The sequence below is a fragment of the Mytilus californianus genome, unplaced genomic scaffold (genome assembly GCF_021869535.1).
Source record: "Mytilus californianus isolate M0D057914Y unplaced genomic scaffold, xbMytCali1.0.p SCAF_6, whole genome shotgun sequence".
Lineage (NCBI taxonomy): Eukaryota > Metazoa > Mollusca > Bivalvia > Mytilida > Mytilidae > Mytilus > Mytilus californianus.
The window spans coordinates 102,592,329-102,618,198 of NW_026262712.1; the positions used below are offsets into that span (position 1 = coordinate 102,592,329).

The following is a 25,870-nucleotide window of genomic DNA, read 5'->3' on the forward strand; positions in this document are numbered from 1 at the left end:
TTTTTCATTTATCATATACGGTCTTGCGTTTCACTCTTTGGAAGGCAACATGGATTATTCCATTTTAAATTACTAACTTCAATTGTATCATCAATAAATGGCGGTCTTCAAAGGTATTGTGAAACTACTTATTCCAGAGGTGACGTGAAATCAGATGTGGATATATACTAAAACATTCCAAAGATCGTCTAGAGTACATACAATCTAAAACTCTTTCATCTTGCAATAGTAATAACACTTTGACTTTTCTACACTTTCCACAAGTGTTCCCCATTCCAAACTAAAAGACAAATTGAAAGAGTTGGTCCTCTTTTGTTTCATAAAAACGAATGGTCAACAAAGATATTTTTCATAGGAAGAATAAATCGTACTTTGTAAAACATCACTCTGATTCAAACAAAAGATTATCTGAAACTGATATTATCAAGATGCTTGAATCTTGATTGACAACAGATTTGTTGCGTTTGAAGGACGTGTTTTTCAACAAACAATCAGCATTTCCCATGGAAACCAACTGTGCTCCTCTTCTTTCTTGTCGACTTATTCCTGTATTCATGTTAGGCTGAATTCATGAAGGAGCTTCTTTGAAAGAAAGAAAAGAAGCTAGCACTAGTACTTTCCTCCGAATTCACTTTCCACTATATAGATTATGTCTCCTCACTATAAAAATCAAAGTTTGGTGTCTATTTTTAACGCATCTATCCCATCGATGTCATAAAGGATACAACAGATACATTTAAGTCTGCCTCATATCTTGACTTACATCTACAATTTGACAATGAGGGTCGGCTGAAAACAATACTTTACGACAAAAGAGATGATTTCATCATCCCAACTGTAAATTTTCCATTTCTACGAGCAACATTCCAGCATCGCCTTAATTTGGAGTATATATCCCACAGTTAAATAAAGGCAACAGTAGAGTACCGCTGTTCAATATTCATAAATCGATAAAACGAAAACAAATTCGGGTCACAAACCAAAACCTAGGGAAACACATCAACTATAAGATAAAAACAACGGAACAACAGAAACACTGAACTGCAACAAAAACACTTCAGTAACGTGTAGATTACAGCCTTTGGAAAGTATGTAATAAGGCAGTATCTAATAAAAATTCACATCAAACAGTATTTTATATATATTTGAATCTAAAAAATAAATGAAACATGATTGTAAAATATAGTCACGTCTTTGGTCCCTTGTTTTGATTACTTAATATTTTGTACATTTTATATGACACTACATCACAAGTGCGTCATGTCAAATCTTGACAAACAGGCAGTTGGATGCTGGACACAGGACGAGAAATAAATCAGTTTTCTTTAATTTTCAGGTTTGTTTTTATAATTCATCCATCGCCTTTTATTTTTGCTCTTAACCAGCTGTCTATTTGCACTATAAACAAGCTGACCAATTGAACATTAAAGTTGGTAAGACTTGAATTTCAATGAACCTTCATTTGCTTATTTTCATTATGAAAGAAGGTAAATTGAGTTGGATAAACAAAAGATTTTACTCTCCAAATTTGAATTGTCTACCATTTCGCAAGCGAAAAAGAATAATAGTTATACCTCTTATAACGAAACACCAGATATGTTTAATTTCAAGTGTGGTAGTATGATTTTATAACTTCATTCATAGTTATCTCAATTTAAGTTAGCACCATTCGTCCCATTTTGACGAAACATCGTTTAGGCATAATAAAAAAACCCGTTAAAATCCGGTCCAGTGATGGGATATCCTAATCTCTAAAATTCCTTTACATATACCGAAGGGGGCAAATCAAGGGGACGTTTCTTGTGACCCATCTAAATAGTGAAAATTGATTTGAAAAAAAGTACAAGGGTTTATTCTTTTTAAGGTATTATTTTACTGTGCGAGTAAACAATGTTAAACTATATTAAGTTACGTTGTAGTAAAATTTAATGGAAAATGCTTAACACTGGAAGTAATGGCTTTAGTTCCAGATGTACCAATTCGTTTGACAATAAAAACACAACGCTTGGATCTCAAGAATTTGCGCGAAGGTGTTGTTGAAGTTTACCAAAATGGCCACTGGGGATTTGTGTGCTTCAACGGAATCAACGGGCAGTCAGAAGTCAATGCTCTTTGTCACACTCTTGGGTTTAGGTAAGTAAACATGATTACTTTGCAGCATGCACACATCTTGGGTTTTTTTTTACCAAAAATATAGTAACAAAGTGAAATATTGTGCAATTTTGATTTCACGTCACGTCACTTGTTATCACAATAAGGGACTCGTTTCGGGATGGAAAATATTTCTTAATTTGTGTTGACATTTAACTATATTTGTAGTACAAGTTTAGCTGCAATATAAAACAATATAAGATCGAGATTTTAAAAGTATTAACTTGGTTTTGTTTTGTATTCGGCACGAAACAGATGGAGGAGTACAGTAAACCTATTAACATTATATTGTTTATATATTTGATTGTAGTATGAAAAAAATAATATAGTAATGTTGTGATAAATAACCAATCCAGGAGAATTGAGAAACTTTCTTGGATCTGAACTTGTAATAAAGTTATGTTTAAAATGTAAATTTCACACGAAAGCCAATTATAGACTGAAAAGGGGAATATAAGACTATTGGTCCGAGGACACAGCTATCGTCCTTTGATTTTCGGTGTCTACAAATAGAGTACCTATGTGGACAGTGTATAACTTGCAATTTTTTTTCATATACCTGCCAAAATTCATTTCTTTATATTTTATACAGACAAAAGTAAGAAGGGGGATGAACTAACATGTAAAAAAAATTTGGGGCATGAATGTTCAGGTATAAAGTAGTGATTTGGTCCAGTTTGAAAATGTCGACAATCAATTTGTCTGAAGCTGTCAGACTGAATTACAGACCCCCTTAACATAAAATTGTCTAGTTTTTAGTTAGAGCCGATAGACTTTTCTATAATTTTCATATAATTTGTCCCGAAAGTAGTAAAAATCGTTTTAGGAAAGATCAAATGTGATTTTTTTAATTTGCGTTTTTTGTCTTACAGAAATGCACCACGAAATAGACCTGTTGGTGACCTTCTGCTGTTGTCTGTTCTATGGTCGGGTTGTTGTCTCTTTGACACATTCCCCATTTCCATTCTCAATTTTATCTTGATTTTTACGATATATTTAGTCACGGCAAGTTGAAGGTGATCTGTTTCATGGTTTCATTAAATCATAATTATGAAACATGTTTTAATATCTGTGAATTTTTCATCATAAGAATTTACAAAAGCACAAACAGAACGTACGTACTTAAAAAAAGATTCTATAGAAAAAACTTTAAACAATTGTTAATCGCATTTTTATCTTCCTCGAGGTTTGGTGGTTCGAGTTATAAGAAACAATATATTTACCTCTCGAATAATTCATTGGACATGACCAGAGAATATTTGCAAAACCTTTCATGCCCCGAGAACGCAATGCATTTTAATGAATGAAGGCATACAGACTGGGGAGAACGGTGTGAATTCTACTATTGTGGCTGTGATCTTGAAATGTCTATGGCATTGGCTATAAGATGTTGGACCGATACGGAAATTAGTAAGTGTAAAGGCAACACGCATGCCTAATATGAAAACATATATCTACCTGATTGCCATAAAGTGTAATAAAATCTTGACCTGCTGAAATGCTCATCTGACACCTTTATTTTAATAATTTAAATCACCCCCCCCCCCCCCCCCCCAAAAAAAAAAAAAAGCTTCACGAAAAATAGAAAATAATATGATGAGGCTATAAATTATGACGTAAGAGCAAAGTGAGCATTATAATTACTTCATGTGTAGAAATAATGTTCAAATCACTTAAGTTGACGATTTTTTTCTTTCATTTTCATTAATTTGTGGTATTTAAAGCAACTGCTAATGAAGAAAAAGTATGTGCTTTAATAAAATAAATATTTGGTTTATGAAAAAAACACTATAATTGATAACAAAAATGGACTTTTTGTCTTGTTTCAAAATTTCAAATAACTGCACTTATAGAGTCTATTTTTCAGTAAAAGTATCAATATCTATGTAAAAAATAAATTGTCAAACAACACAAAAGTCAGAATTACTTGTTTTTATAAAATTCCTTTTAAGGTTTTAATCCCAAAGTGCATGTAAGACTAGCAGGGTCGAATGAAGAAAACGAAGGACGAGTTGAACTTTTCCACTACAACGTTTGGGGACGTTTGGCAGCATCTTCGTTTGGTAATTCGGAAGCAGACGTGTTTTGTAAAATGATGGGATATAAGTAAGTATCAGAATAATTTTATTGCTAGACTGGTGCGAAATTACTGTACGTCGAGCCGTATGACGAGGGCAAAATATTATGAAGGATGTTTAGTGTATCTATCGAGGATTGAACGAGTTTGATAATATACCTTAAGCAAGTTAAAACCCTCGTAGTAAGTGGTTATCCTTTGTGGTATATTATTGTGTTTTGGTCTTAATTGGGGATAACATTACTGTGTAGAGTTGTGTAGAGTTGTCACAATCGATTTTGGATAAGACGTTCGCAAATGGAATATACTAGTAAAAAAATCGAAATAAAAACATTTTAAGAAAGAGACGGGTGATACCAAAGGGACATTCAAAACTCATAATTCGCCATGGCAAAATTAGTACGCATGTCTCTGGAAGATAAGCCGTTTTGGCTCCACATGTAATACCCGGCGTGTTGCTCATGCAGGTTAAACAGATGTTCTATTAAGGTCAAACACTTGTGAAAACTGTCGAAGGGATGATTTCAAATTCATCAGTTAGTACTCTTAGTTACATAGCTTCCTTGAAAGCAGCAATCCTATTTCAAGAGAATCATGGATGAAATGCAGGCTCTGATATATTGTATTACCTGGGAAATATATACTTTAAATCATGGAAACGTAGATTAAAGCAAATATAGGTCACTGACATTGTTTACCGAATGACAAAATAAACATGAAGTACTGCTGCAAGAATTTCAAACAAAACATTCGACTAAATAAAATTTTATTCTATTTGGATTACATTTAGACCTGGACATATTGTTATGACCCCTATCTCCTCTTTGTTGAAGACCATCTATATTATTATACCTTACATATATTTCAAACAATTCTATTGGGTAAAACGTTATCACGTGACATGGAATAATTCAGTTAATTTTCATTCAATAGCAAGGAAGAACGAATAACCCTAAAAATTTACACCAGCGTTGAATAACCCTATTATTCACCGGCGAATAACCTTTTTAGTTTGTTGATTTGTACTCATTAAAATGACGTCACAGACGTAAATAAACAAGATGGCAACATTCAAGTTACAGGAAGCCCATTGATCGAGAGAAGAGGAAATAAGGCATTTGACGTGCATCTTGTGCCGATGATATCTCTAATAACGGTCCTTTTCAGGGCCATCAATATTTTACAAAAAGAATCTACCTTTGTTGTACATACGAGAATTCTAAGACACAAATTACATGTATTTTGAACGTCAACTTGTGTTTGTTACTGACTCAAGTAAGGGTAAGTGCTTTTACAATGATTCAAAACGCCCTTCCACTGTTAGTTCGGTATAATAAAACAATTGAGGCCCCTTAGAAGCGATGAATATCCAAAATTGTCAACCCTTAAAAGTTATTTCACTTCGGGCTGCGCCCTCAGTGAAATAACCTTCTCGTGTTGACAATTTTGGATATTCACCTTTTCAACGGGCCATAATTGTATAATGTGTCGTTATTCGTGTTATTCAGTGGCTGTTCCTGTATTCATTCCCTCAAAGACAAACGAATACGCTTGATGTTTTGGTGAAACTGGGAGGATGTATGATTTAGTAGATCCGTGTAATTTAGAATTTAGAGAAAAACAAATGAAAATATAAATTTCAGAATTTTATCGTCTAATTTTTTTTTAATATTATGTCAATAAACATTTCAATGGTCGACGACATGAACCCTTTTTTACAAGTGCAACCAATCATTATATAGGTATGGAGGTGTGCCGAAATATGATAACATCCCCCCTGGATATGGACATAAGTGGATAGACGACATTAACTGTCCTCCGGATGCCAACGATTTACAGGAGTGTAGTTTTGAATGGGAAAGTAGGAAGACTTCAGAATTGTATGAAGGTACTGTTGGAGTGAAGTGTAGGACAGAACCCATTGAAGGTTATTATTGAATTTTACTACTTTTAATTCAATTTAAGTGTCTTCTTATTGTTTAGTAGGTATGTTCTTTCTTTGCATCAAACTAATGTTTATTTCATTCAGTTGCTGATGGGAATTAGGGTTTTTATTAAATTGAAGAGTTTTATCTAGATTGATTGATCGATTGTTAGTTAATTAATGTCCAGTTTCTTAGTTAATTAACGTCCAGTGAGTTTTATCTAGAGATAAAGTTCCTATGATACTTTTGTTTTTAATACAGCGTATTTACATTTTCCCAATCTCTTTTAATTATATATACATTTTTCTATGTATTAGTAGTCATTGCGAAATATGAAAAAAGACCTTTACCCAATATGACAACAAAAGAATGCTAAGATAACATTAAGACGTTAACATAAATCTGGAAAGAAATCTTTTTTATATTGAAATGAATACAAAAAAGTAAAATATAAAAAAAAGCCGAACTCCAAGGAAAATTCAAAACGGAAAGTCCCTAACAAATTGCAAAAGTAAAAGCTCAAAACATCAACTAAATGGATAACAACTGTCGTATTCCTGACTTGGTATAGTCATTTTCTGGTGTAAAAACACACCATTCATTTATTCGTAACCAACAGAAAAAGACTTATGACCTTTTTATACTTCTACCTTAGCGAAACAAGGCCAGCCTGTCTTACACTGAGTGTATGTCTTTTCTACTTTGCAGCAAATCTATGTTTAATTTGATATAATAAATACTGTGACTTCATCTTTACAGGAATAAGATAAGGCGTTCAATCTCGCGATGTTACAGAATTTAGAACTATGTCTATAGGCTATGACATGATTTAATATTTGTTCCTAGATACTCGTAATTCCAAACTGTTCGAATGATATAAACTCCAAAATCTTTGACGCATTACATGCAATGGTATTACTGACGCTGTATACATGATATAGGCGGTTGGAATAGTAACATTTTCGAGGACCCATCTTAAAGTTAGAAAACTTACTTTTTGACAAAGGTCTGTTAAGGCTTGAAACTAAAACACATGTTTCTAAGGTAGTGAAAACAATGCAATATGAAATGTTTTCATAATTTTTAGATTCAATTGTGGAGGGTTATTTTTTTTGTTTGTTTTTTGTTTTTGCCTACACCTACAGAACATACTAACCTTTATGATATAAAAGATAGGTGGGGTATACGTCAATGAGATTAAAAACCAAAGGCAAAACAAACAAAACAACAAGCAAACGATTTCTGCAGACAAAGATACAGAATTCATATTTGTAGTCTTAGCTACATTATTTTTAGTGGTTATTATCATGTATTATTGGCTTTGAACAAGCGTTCAATATCTACAAGTACTCTCAGTTTTGTACTTTGTGTCGTTCGTGCTTTTATAAGGGTTTTTATGTGCTTCGTATCGATCTGATGAGTTAAGTCCTTTTCAATTAATTGTTTTACGGATGGTGACGTGTTGTCGCGAACGGAGCGGTTTACGATACCTATATGTGTTACGAGTTACTTGCGGAAGAAAATTAAACGTTAATAATTGCATGATAAATATTTTTGACATGTTAAAAAAAATCTTGGATACTTAAGAGTGTCTGCGAGTTGTTGCAAATTTTGACGAGTTAGTTACGGATACCAGCGAATTATCTACGGATGCTTGCGATCGACTACAATCCGTGTATGTGAAGAGTGAATAATGGTCAACAAACTCCTGATGTCGTCTGTAAAATAATTGAAGGGATTACTTGACTTTATCAGTTGGTCTTGTAGCTTCTTTGTAAGCAACCCTCTTTTAAGCAAAATATCAATGATAATGTTTGTGAACAGTTCTTATATATTTTTTCCAGGATAAATGCTCAGACGCAATTTGCAAGAATGGTTCTTTACAAGCTTCATGATATAAACGCAGACATCCGACGCAATAAAAGTTTTCAAAAACACGGATAGTTTATGATTTTCTCTAGAATAAACTTGTTATATTCTTTATCCAATATCACATGTGAGACTTTCGAATTACAAGTGTCTAATATGTGATGTTTGTGTTTGTCCTGTACAAGCCTCTTTTCATTAGGAGCACCAGCATGAATTATTCTACAAAAGAGAGCCGAAAGATACAAAAGGAACATTCAAATTCGTAAGTCGAAAATAATCTGATGATTCCTTAGCAAAAAAAAAAAAACAGACCAAGGACAAGCATACAAAGCACAACATAGAAATCTAAAGATTGAGCAATACGAAACACACCATAATCCGGGGGTGATCCCAGGTGCTCCAGAAGGGTAAGCAAATAAGTTGAACAGTGAATGAAGTTTTGAAGGTTGCAGTGAATAAAGCTTTCCGAGAATGTGATGAAAAATCAACGGCTTTTGCGAAAATGGCAGAAGTTCATTTATAGAGACATCACGGAGAGTAGGTGATGTATTATAACGATGACCATGGCTGTGTCCACGTAAAAGTTGAAAAAGTTCAGCACTTTCACCGAGTTACAGAGAGGATTAGATATTATACGTATATCTATAGCATCAATTGTAACATTGCAACCATATGATTCTGCAGTTCCCAATTCTCGAATCCAGTAGTCTTTCTTTTGTCTACGGGGAGGTGTTGGAAGATGAAGATTTGTAGTCCTGTGATGTATTGTTTTGATGATGCGAACTTGCATAGAAAGGATTGAATGATCAGGTCGATTAAACTGCTGGTAAAGAATTTCATTTTTCTCTTTATTTTTCTGTGTATATTTTTAACCTTTACTGTTTAGTATATTTTTGTTAATATCCATTTGACGTGGCTCGGTACTTATGCATCCCGTCAGTGTGTTATTGTGCTATCGTAAATGTTTGTATTCCTTTCTTTCGTTTTTGCTAATGTGCTTTGTCTATATGCCTTTTGATTTTTCTTTGATGGCATATCTGTTTGTTTTTATAGTGACTATGATTATAACACAATGTTGACCGATGTACCCCTATTTTTGACATTTTAACCTATTACGTCTGTTTGTTTTGTTCACACATTGTTGTCAATATAATGGAATTTTATGCGACTGTCATACAAGTGAGATCTAGAGGTTTAGCTAGCAATAAAACCAGGTTTAATCCACCATTTTCTACATAAGAAAATGCCTGTACCAAGTCAGGAATATGACAGTTGCTATCCATTCGTTTGGTGTGTTTTCAGTTTTTGATTTTGCCATTTTGGACATTCCGTTTTGAATTTTCCTCGGAGTTCGGTATTTTTGTTATTTTACTTTTGTCTATACAGTGTCTATATGCCATTTTTTTTCCTTTGTTGAAATAGTTATTTGTTTATAGTGTTTAAGATTATTACAATGTTGACTGCTGTACCCCAATTTTTGACATTTTTACCTATTATGTCTGTTTGTTTTGCTCACACATTGTGGTCAATATAATGGAATTCTATATGACTGTCACACAAGTTTGAGGTTTAGCTAGCTATAAAACCAGATTTAATCCACCATTTTCTACATAAGGAAATGCTTGTATCAAGTCAGGAATATGACAGTTGGTTTGCATTCGTTTGAAATGTTTGAGCTTTTGAATTTGTTATTTGATAAGGACTTTCCGTTTTGAATTTTCCTTGGAGTTGATATTTTTGTTATTTTACTTTCTGCATTTATTTTGTTTATGTCTGATCTATGGCCGCACATACGTTGATTAAGCCTTAATTTCGTTTCAACGACATACATGTTTTTCAAACAGCAACGATTAAATTCTAATTCGTAGACGAGATATGTTTATTTACAATTTAGATCATCGAAGGTTTTGGTAAGGCCAATTTATTTAGTTAAATTTCTAGATTTCTTTACAGGATTTGCAGTTTTTGGTTTTACATTCAGAAATGAGACAGTGTTGTTCAGAATCATCCATACGAAAAAAATTGTTATTGCCATTAGTATGATGACCGCAATGTGTCATATACGAGGTATTTGTCCTGTCTGATGATAATGAGATATCTGGCAGACGACATCGTGTCCATGGTGACATCTGTTTCGGTCCTTTGTATCCTGGGTGACGTTCGAGCCAGTATTCTGTTAGATCTTCTTAATTTCATGCATTTTATGCATTGACGAATGATGTCCTCGGGGACAAAATGTTTACCAGTAGAGTCCTCGACCCCGTGGTTGTAAAACAGTGGCAAAAGATACCAAAGTGACATTCAAATTCATAAGATGAAAATAAACAACGACACAACAAAACACAAAAAAAGAGGCCAAAAGACAAACAACAGTATACAAAAGGCAACATAGAAAACTAAGACAACATGAACCCCACCCAAAACCTGGAGGTGATTTCAGGGGCTCCGCAAGGATGAGCAGATCCTGCTCCACATGTGGCATCCATCGTGTTTCACGTGTAAGTACAAACAAGGTAAATATTCTAATTCGGTAGAGCACATTCGAGGAAAAGACGGGGTAGTGTTTATGACAATTGGAACATATCCGTCGTCTTATGTGCACCAGATACATGTATTTCATAACGTTCAGCCAACTTGTTATGACGGCTATGAAATTGTCGAAGAGATAATTTCGTCACCTCTTGTAGCCTATGGTTCAATAGCTTCTCTGTGAGCAGCAGCCTCTATCCGGGAAATCATGATAGGAAATGCAAGCTCTCTTGAATATCTTATCAACTTGGAGATATATACTCCATTTGCAGGCGCTGCTGAAAAATTGCTAGATAGAAATGAAAAGTTCACAATTGGGAAGCTGAAATCATTTCTTCTGTTCAGTTTTGTTCTCAACCGACACTCATTGTCAATTTCTAGTTGAAAGTCTAGATATGGTGCAGATGTAGCTGTAACTGTTGTATCCTTTATTTCAAGTTCTATGGGATAGATGCGGTCAATATAGTCACCAAAACTGAATTATTCAGTGAGAGGAAATCATCTATATAAAGGAACGTGAAGTTTATGAATAAATCCATCTTATTTTCATTCTTCCTAAGAAGTTCATGTTTGAAGTCAACATCACATGAAAAACGGAACAAGTCAGCAAGATGAGGGGAACAGTTGGTTCCCATGGAAATGCCTATTGCTAGTTGAAAAACACGTCCTCCAAACGAAACAAATTTTGTTGTCAATCAAGAAATTAAACATCATGATAATGTCAGTTTCAGAGAATTTTTTTGTTTGAATCGGAGTGATTTTTACACAGTGCAAAGGGAACATTTAGCTTACTGTATTGGCACAGATTTATGCGTGCATTTGCCTACCAAGTCCCCACGCCTTGAATACTGCGGTATATTAATCTTGCGAAATAATGAAAAATAATGCATTACTAAATTGACGAAACAGTTAATAAATTTGTCTCAAAATGAACAAATCTTTATAATAAATGAAAAGATTTTTCTTCAATTTTTGTTTGATTGACGGAAAATAATCATAGGGTCACAGACCTCGGTTTTGATGTAATAAACAATCTAAATCGGCGTTGGTAGTGGAAACGTACACAAATCTACGTGTTACATTTTGCAACAATGACGTCACATTATTTTGCAATTTTTGTGGTATTTTTTTATTTAGAACATCACTTTGACGGACGTATACAGTATACAGAAAAAAAAACAAAGTCGGTGACCCTATTAACATTTTACCCGTTGTAAACCGGATTTGTTTTTATCTCTATCGATTTATGAGTTTCGAACAGCGGTATACTACGGTTGCCTTTATTTACGCCATTAAAACGAAAATTTATGTATCAACAACATATCAATTATAATGACAATTATACGCATTGGTAGTTGAAGATTTGATGATTTTAAGATAAATTCAGGAACGGTTTTCGCCGATTGTATGTGTTTTATATACACATGTACATCAATTTTGAAACTACTCATTCAATCAAAAAGTAAAATAACAAAAAAAAAAAAAAAAAAAAAAAAATCAGAAATCCAAGGAAAGTTGAAAACGGAAAGTCCTTTTTCAAAAAGCAAAATCAAAAGCTGAAACAAATCAAACGAATGAAAAACAGTACAACTGTCATATTCCTGACTTGGAACAGACATTTCCTTATGTTGAAAATGGTGGATTAAACCTGGTTTTATTGCTAGCTAGACCTCTCACGTGTATGACAGTCGCATAAAATTTCAGAAAATAAGAGAGATAACTGTATTTTTTTCAATTTTCAGAAAAGTAAAACGTGTCGAAGTAAAAGTTAGGTACCAGTTTTTTCTATGTTAATGCAGTCTCTGTCTTAACACAAAGTTTTAATCATAAATTAAAATACTATACACGGCGAAAAGATATGCAGATAAATATTTGTGAAATTAGTTAAAAGATACTTATATAATTTTTCAGCTGATAATGATGTGAATATTTACGGCGGAGGCTTAATTTAATCATCGGTTTGTTTCTAAATATTAAGAAATACAGATAAAAACTGGATTAGTTTGTATGCAGATAGATTTCTCCATTAACACTTTTTAATATATACTTTTCTCGGATTCGACTATATTTGTGACATTCAAGTATAATGTGGTATTCATCTTCAATAAAACTAGTGTTACAGTTATGTATTATTTTATTCAATATTGTTATATCTGCTTGTTTCTGTGCTTAAATTATAAACTGATGTACGATATTTACAAATGTATTGTTTGTTAATATAGTTTACAGGTTTTATATAAAAAAAAATTTCAAAGCATGTATACTATACATATATCTAAAACAATACGCTGTTACGTCACTAATGGATGCACCAAAAATTCTTTCTTTTAATTGTTATAGAAAAATATCTGTACTGACTACACTTTGGCTTTCCCAAACACAACTTAATCCACATTGAAACAAATAATCTCTAATCTTTTTAAACCAGGTTTGTTCTTTTAAATAAAACATCTTTCAGATATCTCATTTAAGCAGTGTTTTAATGTTCAATATTCTGTATTCGCAATTTTCAACCAATATTTCACCATTCTATTATAGATCTACCCAATACACAATAAATCAAATTAGTTACAGTACTCATCTTGACTAATAGAATACGTTTTAAATAATACAAATGAACTTTTTGTTTAGGGGCCAGCTGAAGCCAGGATTTTCTCGCTGTGTTGAAGACCCATTGGTGGCCTTTGGCTGTTTTCTGCCCATTGGTCGGGTTATTTGTCACTTTGACACATTCCCCATTTCCATTCTCAATTATATTTTTCAATATTTTGTGCCTCACAGAATTCCCGTACTTCCTAGCAGTAGTTCAATATGCTTGTTACACAAGTATCAAATATGTGACACAACACAGTTTCATGGTTATAGTAATCGTCAATATATTTTATTATATAGGCTAAACACAGCCTTTTTATCCTGTTTTGACGGTTTCCGTTGTTTATTTGCAAAATTACCATTATGATAAAACAAAATTTCTAAATACATAAACTCGTTACATATATCAATAGATTTTCCATTTATATACCATTGCTCTTCTGGTCTAGTAATACCTCTGTTTTTGAAAACTTGACAAATTTATGTATAAACAAAGGCAACAGTAGTATACCGCTTTTCAATAGTCATAAATCGATTAAACGAAAACAAGTCCGGGTAACAAACCATAAATCATATTCATTTCAATAAACATTAACAGTATCGATCATTTTGAAGATCAGTTATACTTTTACTGAGTTGACCATAACATTGGCGTACATTAACAAATACATATTTAACAAAAACGGTATCAATTTTAATGCATCAGATACACATTTCGAAATTAATGTCTCAATGATTCTTCAGTGATGCTCGAAGCTAAAATATTTGAAAATCATAAACCCAATAAAACATTTTAGAGCTTATCAAACCAAAAAGGAACTTAAGTATAGCCAAGTCCGAATCAGCTTTGCTTGAAAGAGATATTTTCCTTAATTTAAATTATTTCCAAAATTTTATAATTGAAAATGTTAATCACACAATTAGTGTATTTGTTATGCAAAAACATAGTAACAGCTTCTTTGCAGGTGATACCATGTACCCTGATACCCAGTTCACCAGAGGAAATATTGACCCAGTGGTAGATATAAAATGAATAATACCAATGTTATTTAACCAGATGCGAATTTTAATAACAAGGTATGTCTCTTCAGAGTTGATCGAGGGAAAAATGTTTTTGAAAATGACAAATAACTGCATTCTTTTTCATTCTAGCATAATTTATTCATGTTCCGCTTTCCAAGAACGCATGGAAAACAACTGTCATATTCCTGACTTGGTGCAAGCATTTTCATATGTAGAAAATGGTGGATTAAACCTGCTTTTATAGCTATCTAAACCTCTCAATTGTACGACAGTCGCATAAAATTCCATTATATTGACAACAATGTGTGAACAAAATAAACAGACATAATAGGTAAAATGTCAAAAATTGGGGTACAGCAGTCAACATTGTGTTATAATCTGAATCACTTTAAAAACAAACAAATATGTCAAAAAAGAAAAACACTATGGCATATAGACAAAGCGCATTAAGCAAAAATGAATGACAAGAATACAAAAAATGACCATAGCACAATAACACAATGACTTGATGTATAAGTACCGAGCCACGCAAAAAAGATATAACCAAAAATGAACAAAAATAGAAAAGATTAATAATTTACAAAGACAAATAATTGAAAACTATAACAATTAATTCAGACGACAAACAACGTCAGTACCTAGAATCTATACTTCAAGACCATTATGTATCATTTGTGAAGTTGATTCGGAATATTTATCAACAAGGTCTTGGTATCTTCCGATGAACGTTTTTTTAGAAAAGGACGAGACGTTCTTTGACATAACCCTGTTTCAACAACTTTCTGCTCAGACACTGGTGACGTTTTATAAAGTCTGAGTTGCAGCTCGAAACTTGAATACCAAATGTATATCCCAATTGACAGATTGAATATGTTTTACTAATAAATCTGTTTTAAAACTTTCTCAGATGCTCTCAAGGACTCAATGACCTTTCTTTCTATGACTGCAATTATTATTTGATGCAATTGCTTTGCATATATTTAAGTATCTAATTTACTTATATACAAAATTATCCACATCTCTGTTTAAAAGCTCATAATAAAAACAGAATTCATTCAAATATTGAACGAGATTAACTATTTTTTAAACAAAAGCAGTAGAATTATTTTCAGTTCAGTGATATTATATACAAACAGAGTTAACTGATTTCAATTTTGTCACCGATTTATGACCAAGGCCATGTTGGTATTGCAGCATGACTTTGAAATGGCAATATTATTTACTTCGAAAACACATATTTACTGTATTTAGCTCGTATATTATATAATTCCTTAACCAACTTTAAATACACTATCTTTAATTATGGCATTGTATTGTGTGTCTGATAGTGACAATATATTAATAACACATAGCTGAGAGGGTGATAGAGCAGATTGTTGTGATAGGGTCATTTATATATTGAAATTAATTATTTGCCTTGTACATATATTTTATTATTTATTATTTTCCATGTCCAGATAATTGTAGTTTCAAATATATGTAGTATTGATTTTTTACGAAAGTATGGACATAAACAGTAGATTAATACAACTTTATATACATGTTTTTATTATTGTGATATCATATCGACTGTTCAGTTATGATGTAAGTCTTGTGATGTCATTTCGTATATCTGTGTGATGTAGATTTGGTATAGGAGTTTCATTGGACGATTATGTCACAAGGGATTAATTCTATTTTCTGATTGGTTAGATTTGATCGAGGGAAATTACAAAATTTTGATATTGTTTGCGAGAAAGCACTGGATCATTTTGTCTTGTGCAACTTTCGGAAATTTATTATAGTTCTGTCATTATTTATTACGAAATGTTCCTGTTGTCTTTAAAGATAAAGGAATTTATATTCATATTAATAAATACACGTGATGTTCAAAAAGATTGTAAAATTATACAATCAGATGTCCTGTACCATAGTCATGAAATTGTTAATAACATTACTTCATTTTAATATTTGTATCTCATAATTTTAGAAGAATGTATTGAGTGATTAAATGTTTAATAGCAAACTCTATGAAGTTTCCATACTCAATAATTGACAGTTGTATAAAGTCCCCCTTTTTGTGTTACTTTTGTAATTTATAGCAAATGGTATTATATTTGTTTTGAATATAAAATAACTATACATCTAAGACATAGTGTGTATTATTTTATTGTCTTATTACGAAGGGTAGTGAGAATTTGTTCAATTATGTATTTTTCAGATTTAAATGTTGACAGTTGAACTATTGTTACCTGTACGTGTGGAATTATAACCTAAATCCCATAGACAGGTAATTAAATGTTTTATGTTATAATATAAACAATGATAAAATAATGATTGATCTTGATTGTGGTATTTAATAAGTGTTTGTATAATGTTTACATTATTGAAGAGGGACGAAAGATACCAGAGGGACAGTCAAACTCATTGATCGAAAACAAACTGACAACGTCATGGCCAAAAATAAAAAGACAAACAGACAAATAATAGTACAGATGAAACAACATAGAAAACTAAAGACTAAGCAACACGAACCCCACCAAAAACTGGGGGTGATCTCAGGTGCTTCGGAAGGGTAAGCAGATCCTGCTCCACATGTGGCACCCGTCGAGTTGCTTATGTTATTACAAATCCCGTAAATAGTCTAATTCGGTAAGTCACATTCGTGAAAAGGGAAGGGTATTGTAGTTAAGACATAAGGAACATATCCGATATCATCTGTGAAACGGTTATTCCATAACGGTCAACCAAATCGTGATGGCGTCCGTAAAATTTACGAACTTATTTATGAAACTCTCACAGTTTGATAAACGTATAAATAAAGAAATACTATTTAATAATTATTTGAATATTGTATATTGAATATTATTGCAATTTACTATAAAGAATAACCTTCTTTTCATACTTATGTATTTGTGATACTTTGCAATAGCACTTTTATTTATTTACTGTTAATTATCAGGGACTAGATGTACAATTGTCTTTAAATGCATAATGTGATATTATTGTTTAGTACATGTGTTTATACATATTATATTGTTAATTGCAGGGTTATATTCTTACCATCTATTAAATATTTCCAGTACACAAGGGTGTCTAGTTTTTGTGATTAGCCAGTGGCCACCCCTGTTACATTGTTACCCCGAGAAAACATTGTCAACTGAGGCGAAGCCAAGGTTGACAATGTCTTTTCGAGGGGTAACAATCTGCTCTATCACCCTCTCAGATATGTGTTATTCAATTTATTATACTGAATGTTCTGTTATTACTGTCTATTTAATTTCAAATTCAAAGTAATTAACTATGACATCTTGTACATAACAACCATCCGTATTCAATAAAGCGCACACTTGATCAAGTGTCTCCGTGAAGGGTAATAGAGTGTTTACCATAGGATAGAGTAAATTTGTAACCCTCGTATTAACCAATCAAAATCTGGCATTTTGACATAAAGTATAATAATGACCGATGTGTTATCTGAACACAGAAGAGCAAAGTGACTCTTATTTGCAGTTGACGGTATTTAGTTGTAGTTTTAACAGTATTCTTTATTGAAAAATTATAACAACTATAATAGTTCAATTTTACATAGCAGTCAATTATAGGATTCGAAATCAAGTTGGGGAAACCTTTTAAAAAACTATTTCCCGATATGGCGGTATTTACGCTGTTTCCAGAATAATATACAATAATTGTAGTTTTAAATCACGAACACAATCTCCTTGACATAAACACGAGTTTATCTTGAAATTTCCAATAGCCATTTGAACCCAATATCAAAATAAATATAGACAAATCATCGCTTTCCTTGTAAACATTTGATTGTTTGTGGTTAGAATCGATTAATGGAATCGATCTACCTGCTGGCTTCCTTAATTTCAATTTTCCAGCTGACATTTTGTAAATGTTGAGCACATAAGAAATCGGTATCAAGCTGAGGTTACCTCATATGTCGCACGCATACAGCTTTAAATTAGGTCGAATTATTATTTTGCATTTTGATATGTATCATCAAAGTTCTTGACCTTATTAAGACAAAATATAACCAAACTGACTGCATATATCGAATTATGTCTTCCTCTATCTTGGATTTTGAAATAACAGATAACAATTGGTCTAGATCTTTAATGAAATGTGCAAATTTCTAGAGTAGTAGTATGTAATTCATGTGTAACACTTTTCATGTTAATATAGAAAATTATGTGTTTTATCATATTTACGGTTGTACTTTACAAAAAACAGAATATTTTTGTTTGATTAATTTTTTTTCAACTTTGCCGTATAAGGGGAGGTAACTCAGACATAAGGGGAGATAACTCAGATAAAGTAACTTTTGTAATAGAATGTGTTGTGAATTTACCTATTTTATTATGTAGCAAGAAAACGAGTCCTGTGACCCCATTTTTTCTTTTCTTTATCTGAAAGCATATTGTTAGAGTTATCTTCTCCTATTTTATCTTAAAGTTCTATGGTGTTGTTTTCTTTTTATCACACACAATTTGGTTTTCCATGCATAATCGATACAAAATCTGACAATTTTCCACAATCTGTAGCGTGAAAAAAAACCCGGTGACCAATACTTTTTATTATATTTTTGAAAAAAGCATGATATAAACTACATTTTTACAAATTATTAAAACTCTATGGATTTTAATTAAGACCCCCTCACCCCCATCTACATTTGTACCTTAGTACAAAAAGAAAGTATTTTTAACGTATAAATATGAACATCCGTAGATTATGCAATCTTTACTCCATGTTCGAGAATGATAATGAATATAATGAATCGTGTAAATGTTAACATCAAAGATGATAACTGAATAGATCAGCCGTCTCACGACATGTTCCAAAAGGATTTATTAACACTAGGTCTACATAATGAGTATTTGAATGCATTGAAAAGAATCGTACATAAAACAAAAATCCTTAAATATATATCAAGCTAACTATTTGGTACTTCGGATGCGCATTTCGTCTTCATTAAATTCATCAGTGGTGCTCGAATCAGAACAGTTCAGTTTCTCTTTGTCATAAACTGTAAGCAAGTGTATGACATCCCTCTACAAGAACCAATTCCATGTTTCAAGTACATGTATGCAGAATATATGAAAGTTTATTGGGTGCCACATGGGGAGCAGGATCTGCTTACCGTTCCAGAGCATCTGAGATCACCTCCAGTTTTAGTTGGGGTTCGTGTTGCTCAGTCTTTAGTTTACTATGTTGTGTTTTGTGTACTATTGTTTGTCTGTTGGTCTTTTTTCTTTTTTAGCCATGGCGATGTCAGTTTATTTTCAACTCATGAGTTTGAATGTCCCTCTGGTATCTTACGCTTCTCTTTTATGCCTTTTCATTTATTTTTATTTTACAGTTGTCATCTTGAATGTTCAGGACACCTCCGAAGGTAATTAGTATTTATATTCTGTCTTTAAAGTTAAGTTCAGATGGTTGATAGGTTTCCATGGATATCCATGCTTTATGTAACGTTTTCAGACTGTAGGCACATAGACATGTAATGAAGATTCACTGGTAATTATACACAAAAACACATTCTTTGAAAGCAATAAACCAATTTAAGTTTAAATGTATATTGTAAAATTCAAATTTTAACAAAACAGATAAATATGAATGTTATTTCTTAATTTGCTTTTAGAATGATGATTTATACTTTTAAAGACTCACTGCTCCACTGCTACATATCAATTAATTGATCAAATTCGGTGATGTCACAATGAAAGAAGGGTGAACATGACTTTCCGTTTAGAATTTTCCTCGGGGTTCGGTATTTTTGTTATTTTACTTTTTTCTAAGACAAATGGAACATTTCTCTGGTTACCTATGTTCTATAACGATCAAACAATTTGATGGTGTCCGTAAATATCCGAAAATATTTCTTGCTAATAAAATATAAAAGGTTAAAAGCAAATTATCAACAAAGAGAACATTGTACTTCTGAAACAATTTCTTTGAAATTTACCACTTTTTTGTAGATTGAAAATACTCAGTATTTTCATTCCAGTACTAAGACACTGGCTATGTGTTGGTATTACCCATGATTCGTTACATCAAGATGTACAAGATGCAACCCCCCCCCCCCCCCCCCCCCTCAACACACGTATTTAAATAAAGATACCAAAATCAGCTAAAGAACAAATGTAAATAGAGTGCTTTACCCAAACCATAAAAAACGTTTAGGGACACTAAAAATTTTAAAGAAGCAGAAATCAAAAGAATATCTTCCAAACAAAACACAGGCTGTTGATTCCCCATAGAGACTTGTGTACCAGCTGTGAAATCGCACGTGGAAGTACACCGAACTACATGAAGTTTATTAAATGCCCCATATATATATTTCAACCAATTACTAGTACCTCTCGTCAATTGTGATTTCAAACGATAACTAAAAATTGAAAAAAAAACAATCACGAAAATGAATACACATCTTTGTCAGGGAACGGTTACACTAGTAATATTCATAAAAATTGAAAATTACACTTTAAATTTTATGCTTCAGAAGCGTTTTTCTGGATTTACCTTCATCAGGAACGCCCAACGTAGAATATTTGGAGGCTAAGGATGTATATGATTCCAAACAGTTATAACTGGCATAGTCTGTCTTGTTTATCCTTTGTCTTGAATAAAGATTGTCAGTGATACTAAGAAATAATAACTTGCAATAAATTGAGACTAATAGTAAGTGAATAATATAAAAATGTTATCCAAATTTATTAAATCGAGTCGTTATATATTGCTGACATAAATGGATGATATATATGTATGTAGACTGTGGTGGCATTAGGATAACAAGAACATTGCAAAAAAAGCAAACTAAATGTTATAATTTTTTAAGGCGCATGAAATCTGTCAAGGGTTACGAACATCTGTTTGGAGTAATACTACGATAACCATCCGATTTCATATGAAAAAAGAACAGTCACAAAAATATAAATAACACTCATCATTGAAAATAAATACCAGTACTTGAAAGGATGCTAATGTACGAAGTGCTAGTTAGGCGAATTAGTCACTAAACATGCGTTATTGACTTTTTAATGCCATTTGTCATAAATTACAATTTTAATGTAAGTGAAATTAATGCCAATTTGAGATGATTATCATTTAGATAGTACTTAAATTCAAATTATTAAAGGTAGTTACTTTTTCTACAGAAGTGATATTTTAGTAGATATAACTACATGTATATATTGGTAAGAGTTAATGATGGGCTACAATGTACATTGGATATACATATTCTTATTGTGTGGCGCTGTGCGCCACAACAACGCTTATGAGGGTTATGATGTATATAGGCGCCCTGAAACACATTGTAAGTATATATACTTTTCAGGATCAACGTTAGACTGTATTGTTATTATTATCTTTTAAGTCCGTTTTTAGCATGTCTACAGATAAAATTTTAAAAATCAGTAATATATTGTCTCTTTTCTCAGATAGAAAAGATGTAAGAAAGGTCCTTGTGCATAAGAACAATAACAAAATAGAAAATTTTTTTTTTATAAAAAAAAAAAAAGATTTGGATTCATAATCAAATGGTTTGTGGACCCACCAATATTGAACTCAAGTGGCAATTCAAATGTCTATGGTATTCACATGTGCTCAATATTTCGCACTCACAATTATTTGTCAAAATAATGCAGTTTTGTTAAAATTTTTAATATTTTTTTTAGAGAAAATAGACTTGTGCTTTGATACAACCTTAAAATATCTGTAAATGTTTACAATGTTCAATGACCTTACAGTTAAGTGTAAAATAAAATGAATGAAATGCACGATTACAAACTAAGATATGTGACACATGCTAGTATCTTATATCCATCATATTGATGCAAATACTGTCTTTCTTTCTACTGAGGATCTTTGATTTTCCAAATGTGTTTTATGTAGATGTCACAAGTGTGCCTGGTTTAGAGTTCCTACCGCCTTACTATAGTAATTATGGAATAGGAGAAAACAATCAAATCATACTTAGATGTAAAGTACACAGCAATGCAGAACCTCATATCCAGGTAAAGTTTTTTTATGTATTAAAATATGTTTAAGTTAAATTGAAAGCTAAAATATGGTAGTGATACAAAATAATCTTAAGTTCCAATTAGACGTTTTATTCACAATAGCGCTGAAATTGAAAACCGTAAATTCAACTAGGACATTTCTACGGGAGCCGGTTAGTGTCATTGTGTAGTTTTACGACTAAGCTAACTCGTTATCAATACTTAGCTAACTTATTATGTTCAACCCACCATTTTTTCTTAAAATGTCCTGTACCAAGTCAGGAATATGGCAGTTGTTATCAAATACTCCGTTTCTATGTATGTTGGCGTTTGTATTTGTAGCAGTTCAGTGTTTCTGTTATTCCGTTGTTATCCTCTTATAGTTGCCGTGTTTCCCCCGGTTTTGGTTTGTGACCCGGCATTGTTTTCGCTTAATCGATTCATGACTATTGAACAGCGGTATACTACTATTGCCTTTAATTATCACGACGTAGCAAAATCGTTATCACGACAAAGTTTACTCGTTATCACGAATATGCTAATTCTTTTTCATGACTTAGATAACTCGTTATCACTACTTAGTAAATTTTTAATACGACTAACCGTTATCAAGTAATAACGACTTAAATCTATAAAAAAAAAACACACCAGACACAAACAGGCTTCCGTACAGCTCCACTTTGAACATGTGACTGAACTCTTACTTTAAATTTGATTCCGATCATACATCTTCAAGTATGTTAAAACAATAGTGAATAAAAAAATAAAAAATATCTTCCAGTGGATTTATGGTATAAAAAGGTCGCTAAATATTATATTAATATTTCTATTATAAAAAAAAGTATATACTTTGAAGTTTTGTCTGTTCAATCATATAATGTGATATGAATAACAAAGATATGGAAACCACGATAATCAGACAGTTTGCCAACGACACAAGAGATCCAGAGTTTAAAACATGGTCTTGATTAATAACAACAGACAGTCATAAATAAATCCGTTGAAGACGAATTTTCTCTACTTAGTAGCTTATTTTATTTTTATATTTGGAAATATCTGTCTACAGGCATACAATACAAAACCGATTTTCCCAAGAAAATGTGATGATCAAGAAGAAAATATTTGAACTACATAGTGAGACCTTTAACTTTCAATTGCTCTGTTTTTTTTACATAAATGTATTAAATTGCATTACAAAAAAGATTCAAATTATCCTTTTTAGTTTTGCATTTTGAATTTGAATGATAGACTGTTTCTTGTGTGTTTGATTTTTATATTGTCGGCCAGTGGGAGAGGATAGATAACATAACATCTGAAAAAATCACAATCAACGCAAGTGAGGATAGCAGATATTCGATTGGATTAAGGAAACGGACAGGTCAGCAATACACGAGTAAACTTTTAATAAGAAATACGAAAGCTTCGGACTCTGGAATTTTTACATGTCATGTTAATGCTGGAAGATCAACTGCCTTAGAAAGACAATTTAAAGTTCATGTTCAAGGTAAATTAGAATATAAAAAACAGGATTTTCCAGATCTTCGTTTTTTTTTTTTTTTTATCGCAGAACAGTTGTCTGATCTGTAAATTTATCAATTATTGGGTCATATTCTCTTATTTGAATCGTTGTGGATTCGTATGGCGGATGATGCATGCATAACATGATATGCTTATCATGTCGACGCAAACACTCTGGCTTCGTTTGTAGTTGATACGATCGCCACGTGTTTTTTTGTTTTTTTTTATTGGTCTTGATTTCTATATTCTTGATGGTTTTACTAGATTTAACAGCGTTAATCTGCTGCTATCTCTTCAATTTTTAGGAGAACTTATATACGTTTATACGGTCGTTTATATTTGATTGTGATATGGATCAATGCTAGTCGGTTCAGGACATTAAAATAGAATATCACTTGTTTTATTGTTTAAATAGCAATGTTTTTTTTTTTAATTTCATTTTTTAAACAAACAATGACTCTTGCTTTATCAGTTACGTACTTTTACCAAAATATACTCATTTAAGTCCTTTAACGCACCAATTCTATGTTAAATGCCTTCTGCAATGAAAACTTCAGTTATTCGTTAACGCTAGTTCTTTGAGAATCTACATAAAAGTCAATTAAGATCAATTAAGCAACATTTACTGTATGTGAAAATAATAAAAATATAATAATTCTAGTACGAATTCCTTTCTTCAGGCTAAAACATCAAAGGCAACGAAAGTCATAATCATATATAACTATAAAAACACATCAAAGATACCATGCCAATAGATTAGTATGCCAAACAAACTTTCATCTACATAAGAACAATCAGTAGTGCTCATCTGTGTATAACATGCATGTGTAATGTAGTAAGACATCGTAGTTAACTCTTATTAATACATCGAATTAGGTGTTAGTGCAACGTTAGGGAAGAATAAATATTTTCCGGAATCGAATTTGAAAATGATGAATCGTCCCATAGCCATTTCTTTTTTACATATACTGGACTCATTGATAATGGCTATTGATATTGTTATTCAATCATACTGTAGAACGACCTATTTAAACATCTAAAGATTGAATATTTTACATGCTTTCAGTAGCTGCAAACCTTAATCTGACTGACTAGTAGTAAAGGTATTCCAGATTGTTTTTTTTTATATAAACATAAACACAATAAACAGTATAATTTAAGAAATACACAGAACAATCGCAGGCTATATATTGAGATCAACATCCACAGCACCAATAGAGCCAGTACAAGCCAAGGCTCCGTGTTGAAGGCCGTACTTTGACCTATAATGGTTTACTTTTTTACAAATTATGACTTGGATGGAGAGTTGTCTTATTGGCAGCCATACCACATCTACTTATATCTATATATTGGGATCAACACTCATGGAGCCAATATATACTCTAAAAGTCTTTTTATGGCACTTTTCGAATATATGTCTTTAAATGGAAAACTTGGGCCATGGGAAAATATTTTACTTTTATATAATCAAAATGTTTTTTCAATCATCAGAAAATGGCCTATTTATTTTCTCAATGTGTAAAAAGGGGCATCATATAATAAAACATACAACAATGATAGTTATATGAATTCTAGAATCAGTATTAACCACTACTAGACTGGAATCATATACACAGGAAGGGGAAGGACTTGTTGAAGTTCTCCAACGAAACAAATGGAATCGATTTGACTTCCGGGGCTTCAGTACAATAGAGGCATCCTTAGTGTGTCGATCACTTGGATATCCGTATGTAAACCATTTAGTATATTTCTTGGTAGTATATACAATATATGTTTGTAGTGCAATCATCTTGACATATTCAAAGTTCCTTATAAATTACATGTACATATTTGTAAAGAAATAATTAATGTGGGCTGGAGTTTATATTGATTTAAACACGGATTTGCACTTTAATGCAAAATAATGTACCACAAGCAATAATAATGGGTAAAATATTGGTATGAAGCGCCAACCTGTGGTAAAATCAAAATTGAAGCCCCATGGATTATTTGATTCTAGGAGAATATTTTGATCGAGGCGCTCTAGATCAAATTATATATTTGCTCTTGTCGTAATTGACCACACTTTTAATATTAATATTGACGTACACGGCGAATAAATGAATACGTGACATTCTTAATCAAACGATTCCCCAATTACAGGCGGTTAGAATGTTTGTAAAGTTTTTCACAATTTTAAAACTTACCCATTCGAGTTC

At 32.1% G+C, this 25,870-nt stretch overlaps 1 protein-coding gene and 1 long non-coding RNA gene across 2 annotated transcripts in view; both read left to right on the forward strand.

Annotated features, from left to right (window-relative positions):
- Positions 1-1,065: 1,065 nt before the first annotated feature.
- Positions 1,066-25,870, forward strand: part of LOC127704953 (neurotrypsin-like) — a 33,385-nt gene continuing 8,580 nt past the window's right edge. Inside the window, exon 1 of the mRNA XM_052209197.1 lies at positions 1,066-1,088. The gene's annotated coding sequence lies outside the window, so the exon portion shown is untranslated. The remainder of the gene's footprint in view (positions 1,089-25,870) is intronic.
- LOC127704954 (uncharacterized) lies at positions 1,971-8,071 on the forward strand. The gene is made up of 5 exons (XR_007983587.1): positions 1,971-2,133; positions 3,338-3,561; positions 4,104-4,257; positions 5,971-6,155; positions 7,998-8,071. It is a non-coding gene; the product is annotated as an uncharacterized LOC127704954 (long non-coding RNA).